This window comes from Bidens hawaiensis, unplaced genomic scaffold (assembly GCF_021521415.1).
Source record: "Bidens hawaiensis isolate Kalapana, Puna unplaced genomic scaffold, B.hawaiensis_p1.1 tig00022687_1, whole genome shotgun sequence".
NCBI lineage: Eukaryota > Viridiplantae > Streptophyta > Magnoliopsida > Asterales > Asteraceae > Bidens > Bidens hawaiensis.
In genome coordinates, this window is record NW_027493543.1 from 355,971 (window position 1) to 364,125 (window position 8,155).

Below are 8,155 nucleotides of genomic sequence, written 5' to 3' on the forward strand. Positions count from 1 at the left end.
ATTTTGAACATTCATTGCTTAATCTTTAATTCGCATATGCAATAAGAATTAATTTTCATATTAATTTTACATTTTACAGCTATGGCCAAAATTTACTAACCATTTTGTTGGAGTACATTCAAGATTTTGTATGGATGGAGCTGAATTAGCATAATATGTTGTAGGTCTAATGTGCAGCCTCGCCTTTTAGGTACCCTTTTTAATATTTTTGTATGAACATAGAGTTGTTTAATTTGATTTTAAATTTAATATTGGCCATCGTATAAAATGCGTTAGGCACACTTAAGGCACATAGGCCTCTCTGAGGGCCTAGGTAGGCGCTAGGCGTTGCGTTCAGATGTTAAATGAATCTAATAGGCGTTGCACTTAGTTGAATTTAAATATAAATGTAAACTAAAGTTTATTCTTTTAATGTAATTATTTAATTCTTTTAGCAGTGTATCGTCTATATTCGTTAGTTTGTTTAACTTTAACTAAGCCAGCCACCGAACACGAACAATTAAAAAATGGGTTTTTTGTTCATGTTCGTTTGTTCAAAAAATGAATGTTCGGGTTAAAAAATGTTTGTTAATAATGTAAACAAACTGTTCACAAGCATAAACAAACAAACATAATTAAGTGAATGCCAATTTAACGTAAATATTTTACAAATGATTTATAAGAACTCTCTCTCTCTCTCTCTCTATATATATATATATATTGAAACAGTGTTGCGTTTGTTTTTTTTCATTAAATTCATATTTGATACTAGGATGTTATGGTCATAGCTACAGATCGGCCCGAACCAAATCGACATTTATTAAAAAGAGGACCATTTTGACCTGAAGCCATCTTGACTGAACACGTTCTGACCCGAAACCAAAATTGACCTTTTTTTAAGAAGTGATCCGTTTTGACCTGAGTCCATCTTTACCAAACACGTTCTGACCCATTACCAAGTTTACCTTTTTAAAAATGGCCCGTTGTGATCCGAACTGAATTGAGGTTTGGGTGTCTACTGATCTTGCATCTAAAAGTTATATAGCAATTTAATAGTTTGCGTTGGGTGGGAATTTAGTAACTTTGGCTTTCAAATAGTAAAATTTACACATTGGATTTAGTTTGCATCAAGAGGAATTTGGATATTTATTAAAGTTTTCCATCAATTTTTTCTTTAAAAATTTAACAGTTTGCATCGGGGGAGACACAGTACGTTGGACTTTCAAATAGTCTAAATTATATACCGGTCAAATTTCACCCTTTTGCAAAAATGCAATGGGTCAATTTTCATTTATGTTTCAAAAGCTTTTGAAACTTGATACTTTCGATCACGAGTAAGCCAAGCTCCTACCATTGTAAAAGTTTTGTATTGATCTTTTATATTTATTTTTGTGTGTGTGTGTGTGTGTGCAGATGTAAGTTTGTTTCTAGCAATCGAAACACTGAAAAGCTCGCGTAAGGAATAGTGAAGTTGTTTGTGACTCATTTAAAGGTTGAAGAGGAACGAGGCCCGTTTGCAAAATATTGAGTGTCTTATTGGTGTTGCATGCTGCTGTGGTCGATAACATACAAACCAATTGATACATAGAAACGGAAAAATCCTAGCCGGCATCGGTTTTTTCATTAAGTGATTATCAAAATTTTGATAGTTTATCAAGGTTCATTGACCTCAATAATTGGTTTCCTAATTTGGTTTTGTTAGAATAACAATTAAGGTTCTTACACCGAATGGATATTTGGTTGTAGAAAGTGGCTGGGGAATAAAGGAAGAGGCATTATTTATTTGGCTTTGCTTGCTTTGGTGGTGGTTGATCTTTATTGTATGATGAACAAGTTGAAGCTGAAGAGTATGATTAATATATGAAAAGGAAAGTATCTATTTTCACAAGCTTGCCATAACTCACCAGGTAGATGAATTCAATTCACATATATTACATATTGCAGCTAAGCCATCATGATTCATGATACAACTCATGAACTTTCATAATCACAAATCACAGTGGCATCATTAAACTATATCTACTTATTTGATTTTGTAATCAACTGAAGGAAATTACATAGTTATATTGGAATTTAGAATTATTAGATGTTTTTATAAAATTAGTTTATGTTTATTTTTGGAATATTATATTTTAATTTAAATATGCTTTTTTAATAAAATCTAACGTGCCCTAGTTTACTTCATTTTTACAATATCAGGGATGCTAAACGGGCCGGGTTGGTGGGTCCAACCTATCATGAATCCGAACACGACTTGAATCCTAATTCGTGTTTGACATATGAACCAGAATACGCAATAATATCCGTGGGTTTACAGATACACATGCACAACCTGTTTAACCCAAACTTTTTTGTATTTGAAAATTAATGCTGTGAATAAAATAGTTTACCGGAATTCATTTTTACAAGAACTTTGTTTATTTGCTTTAGTTTAGCATTGAATATGATGATTTGATAGTGGTTGTGTTCTAATACTATCAACTCAATTATATGACTGTGTGTTTCTTGTTCTTTCAATCTGACTACAATGACTTAACTAGTCATAGTTTTTGATTTAATATTTATTGCTCTGATCATTTATCATTTCAGGAACTGAACATTTCATAATATTGACTCGAAACATTAGCAGCAAACCGAGGTATGTTCACTGACTAAGATGCCGAATATTCTCCCCAATCATGGTAGCTTGGTCATAATATAAATATACTCAATTTTATATAGGAGTTTGCACCATGGAGCAACGGAGTACAAGGGTGTTTTGAAATATCAAATTTAAGTTCAAGAACTTCTGAAATTTTGCAAGGTGTTTAGAAGTTGTAAGCTGCCAAATAGGGTAGGAACATCATGCTTTCATGTTCGTTTCAAGGCCAAATGATGTCGTACGATTCAAAAAAGGTGACCATATAGCACCATATATTATTTATTGGTGGTGGCTGCCAGATTAGTTCTGCATGAGGGATTAGTTCGAGTCATTTGTCTTGGGGTTGAATTGAGGTGCACGAGCTGACTATTTGTACTTCACCAGCGGGATAAAAACCACAGTATGTAGTTAACATGATGAAATAAATGTTGAATGATTGGTGGACATAATTTACTTTGGATGGTTTAATTCAACTTGTGTAATTATGTCGTGAACTAGAAAACTAACAATATATCTACCACCACTTATAACACAAACCCGTCTGTGTGCTGCAGTGTGTGGCCAAAGAACCTTTTTTTCAATAGTGAACTTTTTTTAATCCTTGTTTTCTTTGGGACTTGAACCCAAGAACCTTTCATCCCAAAGCTCAAGTGTTTAAAGGCTTTGCCTTTGTTAATGGACCATCACCCCATTAGTATGACCAAATAACCTTGTTTAGATTAGAAATTAATGAAAACTATTTTATAAACATTCAAAATATAGAAACTTTTTGGAGCTTTATGTGTGTGGCATATATGATTCTGTTCAAAATAGATGAGAGTTTCAAAATTTTTTATTATATTGCTTTTGTTTTGGTATATTTTAATAGTTTCACATTGTGTATACCTTGAGTATTTCAAACGACATATAATGTTACAAAGTAATTCAAGTTCCACGGAAGCTATTTCAATTCCATTACCCTAGACAACATGGGTTGCTTTTACGTAAGTCGTTCATAATAATTTATAGCCGTTTTTAGTATCTTTATAAATTGCTCTTAAAGAGAGTTGCGATGGGTTGATTTCAAATTCATGTGGTTGACACGCGGATTTTATTATAAATTGTTATATTTATGACTTATACTTTCTAATTCATCTATTTGGATTTTTTTAAGTTTAATTTACTATATTTCATGTGTTTGCTATATATTAATTGACATCGATAGACCATATCCATGCTATAACAAACTACTAGAAGAAGCACTATACAGCATATCACGATATGATTGATAAACTAACAGAAAACGAGTACAATGTTATAAAATTGTTGGCGCCGCCCCATCGCGCTGGTTCCCTGCTAGTATATATATATATATATATATACTAGTAGAAACCCGCACTATGCAGCGGGGGACAACATGTGGCCACACGATACTCATATTAATTTATCAATAATCTCATGATGTATTGTATAGAAACATATATTTACCAATTACTAAATTTTGGTGTCTTCTATCATGCTTAAGCATTTGAATAGAAGAGATACACGTAACCTAATTATATTTTAGCAGAGCCAAAATATTAAGAACCCCCATTGAAGGAACCCGTAACCCGATCAAAATACCGGAATAACACCCCTACCTTGAAGTTGAAAACAAAGTGATTAAAGTTATTGGAATAACACCCCTGCCTACAAAGCTTCGTTTATATGATTTTAGTAAATCTAAAACTCCACAGTCCTAAAATTAAGAAGAAAAAAAATACATACTCAACATGAATAGTGAATATGAACAACATGAATATGTGATACATGATTCTGTTTTTTATTGCACCTTAGCTACTTTGGCTAATTTCAGTTGTAAGGTGGTCTTCAAGTTATGATGACTGGATAAGGGAAAGTCACAAATGATTGCTTTCGAAGACTCCCAAAAGTTTGGATGTGATCTTGTAAAGCTCCTGCATAAATACTAAACAGGTAAGACACATATTAGGGGTATTTGGATGTGAGTTAAACCTAGTGTAATTTAGTGCAGCATACTACAAAAGTAAAGTACGCAACATTTTTGCCATTTTTTCTTTATCATGCTTTGGTTTCAATATTTTGAGAAAACTCTAAACTGAACATTATTAAATGCAATAAGAGTGCAAACAAGCTGAGCCGATTGCGAGCTACTTGAACTCGGATCAATAAAAAGTTCAAATAGAGCCGAGCTCAAGTTTTTAAACAAAGAGCTCAAAATTAGTCATGCTCGAGCTCTCGTAAGTAAAAACAAGCTACACTCGAGCTGAATCTAGCTCGAGCTCGAGCTCGGCTCGTTTACACCCTACCACTATGTTTAACTATCAAAACCCATACCTTAGCTTTGTTGGGTCTCATCATACCGCTTCCACCTAGAACAAACTGAAATCAGGCAAGACGCCACCTGCAATCAAGAAAAGATAAGAAACACTAAGATGCTTATGGCACCATCCATAAGCAAAAAAACGAGACTAATTCTGTCAAATTTGGCCATAAAGGCAAACATGCTTTTGTTTATATTTTTCATAAATATAAAGGTCATTAAGCCAGTTTAATAGGTAAAAACAAGTCAAAAACCTTCATAATTAAATTTTATACACCTAGCATATCTTTTTAAGGGATTGCAGAGTTATATGTTGTGCCATAAGGTATAAAATCTCCATTTGTATCCTACACTTAGTGAAATGATAATGAGAGCTATAAGATATATAAACAACTACTGCTGTAACACCTCTATTATTTCACTTTTTTCACTAATTTAAATATTTTCTTTTTTTCACTGCACAATCCATAAAAGATTCTTATCGTGCAAAAAAAAAATTGTATAAAATCCATTTCTAACCTGTTTTTCATGTCAGATGAAGTTGACAGGTGCGTTTCTTGTTGTTCCGTCTACTACAAAACCATTCTTGCATACTCACTAACAGCACCACTTTGCATGCTCATATTTGCTACTTGGCCACCCACAAAAGAATACGAATTATCATAAACCAGTAAAATAAAATTAAATATATATTTAATCAAGTATAAAGTGTTATGTTTACAAATTTGCATACCCTCAAGACTTGAAAAATGGCAGTAAGACTTAATGTCATAATCCTTTTCATGAAAAAGTATAAGTATGGCATGCTTGTTTTATTATCCTAAATCAATATTCTCTTCAAACACTGTTGCAGCCCCAGGCCCCCCCATATCAGAACCTGCAATGTTGTGAAATGTTTATACCATTATTTGATTCATATACAAGCCTTTTAATTAACGGGTCAAACATAACAGATTGATTCACGCTTACTCAATCAACTTTTTTTTAAGCTTGTAACTAATTAAATGTATTACATATGATTAGAAAATATATTAGTTTTATATTTTTTTAAATTTAAAACAATTTAGGACATTATAGGCATTTGAGTATACCCACCCGTTTGATTTTAGCTCCTTTTTTCTTTTTATCCGTATAACCTGTTATCAAACTATAGGATACATCAGTTAGAGTATGATGGACCTACGTATATAACCAAATGGACATTTTATAACCAGTACCGGTACCAAGTTTTTTAAATAATCTGGTATCGGCGCAGGTATTTATCCATCTTTTGCCTAAGGTATCGGTACCGGTATTCACTAAATTTTGTACTATAGTACCGGTACTGAACCAAGCATTTTCGATACCAAGATGCCGTCACCAAGTTTTTGGGAAATTTGGGATCTGTACCAGTACGTGCCAGTATGGTACCGAGCTCATCACTACTTCATATTCATAAAGGTTTTCATCACCTTACTCAATCCCAACCACCCGATGCAAACATCTCAGCGTCATGATTCCAATCGAAAGCAAAAACATTAACAAATTGGAATCTGAAAACTAAGAAAAAATCCAGCACGTGTAAAGATCATAAGAGATTAAAAAAGTGGCTATAATATCAATCTTAAGTTATTTAATATAAGCTACAAATTAATAATGAAAAAGACATCATACATTAATTAAAAAAGAAATAAAAAATATACCTCATTGTGCAACTCGCAATCTCCCTGGAACAAAACGAAATCAATTAGGGATATGTTATTCAATCAAACAACAAGAGTAAAACGCTACCAATATTTTTAATCTAACCTTTGAGATTTGACAGCCAGGAAATTATGCAATAAACGAAATCAAAGATTTGGCAACCAACAATAAGATCCCTGAAACAAATCAACATTTAAAAGCAAAAAGATTCGTTCAATTTTTCAAATCTGGAAAAGTAATAGAAAAACGGTATGAATCGAGTTCAAATGGTCGCCACGAGAACCGTCAATGGAAAACTGAGTTAACTGGAAAAACTTACAAGTTACCAGGAAAACAACTTGTAGTCGTCGATTTGTTACTATATGCGACATTCGCTTCATGTACATGTGGGCCAAAATTACTCAGAGATAGAGTCTGCAAGAGAATATTTTTGTGACTTACTATATGGTTTTTGTTAATGTTATTGTTGAACCTTTTGATAATGCATTTCTATAATACACATTTACGAAATCAAAATGATTCTCTTTCTATATGAGACAGATAAGATAAATAATATTATCGAGTTAATATTAATATCCATAGAACGCTCAAGACAGATTATTCCTGATAATCGATTTAGTTTCAGTAGGAACATCTAACCTGGGTGGGGCTTCATCTATAGACGACATTCGCAAAAAAATTGCTCCTGGGATCACACCATCCTCCAAAGACATCCTTCTTCCGACACTGCAGTATACGTCGAAAATATTGTCAACCAACAATACACACACACACACACACACACACATATATAAGGTAAATTTGCCTAAAAATAACCCTGAAAACAACCAAACACTACATATCGTTCATTTAAACCGCTAAAAAGTCTATTAGGGTTTGTAGGTTTACCTTATTTGTCTCAATCTACCCGGAAAACTGCCGATCTGTTTCAAAACCCTTATTTCAGAGGCTGTAATGAAGTTGAGTTCTCCGCCGGTGGTGATTTGTCGTCAACCTTGATGTGTGTTCTCCCCTAGCTCGCTTTTTCCTCCAAATATCCGATTGAACTGAGTACATGAAAGTAGATGCGTATCCTAGACAGCCAGAGAGGTGGGTGTGAAACCCTAGGGGTGTTTGGTTTCTATTTCTCTAAAACTAAAACTAAAGAATTCCATTTCTCTTTAAATCTAAATCTAAGAGAAATCCATTTCTCAGCAGCCTCCTCATAGCGTCTCCAAGAGTCTGCAACCGTCACCTCGTCTCCAAGTTTGCAACCACCACCCCGTCTCCGCCGTTCACATTGGTGAACACAGAGATGGTAACCGGTTGATTGTGGTCGCAGGTGGGTGACAGTGGTGGTGGAAATCGGCGGTGGTTGCAGGTGGCTTCTGATTATCATCATCATCATCGCCACCACAACCACCACCACAAAATCTCCAAAGAGGCAGTGATGACAGATCTGAGCCTCCTTTTTTTATATCTTATGTTCCAAAAATTTGAATCTTTTTAATTTCTTGTGTACTGTGGTTGAAGAAGGGGGTTTGGTGGCGGCA

The 8,155-nt window shown here is 33.9% G+C and overlaps 1 long non-coding RNA gene across 2 annotated transcripts; it reads right to left on the reverse strand.

Annotated features, from left to right (window-relative positions):
• Nucleotides 1-6,325: 6,325 nt before the first annotated feature.
• Nucleotides 6,326-7,635, reverse strand: LOC143566063 (uncharacterized). Of its 2 annotated transcripts, XR_013141177.1 has the most exons (5): nucleotides 7,512-7,635; nucleotides 6,943-7,349; nucleotides 6,729-6,799; nucleotides 6,623-6,646; nucleotides 6,326-6,479 (listed from the first exon to the last, which is right to left on the reverse strand). It is a non-coding gene; the product is annotated as an uncharacterized LOC143566063 (long non-coding RNA). The 2 variants fall into 2 exon arrangements; XR_013141176.1 differs by having other exon boundaries at nucleotides 6,729-7,349.
• Nucleotides 7,636-8,155: the final 520 nt, after the last annotated feature.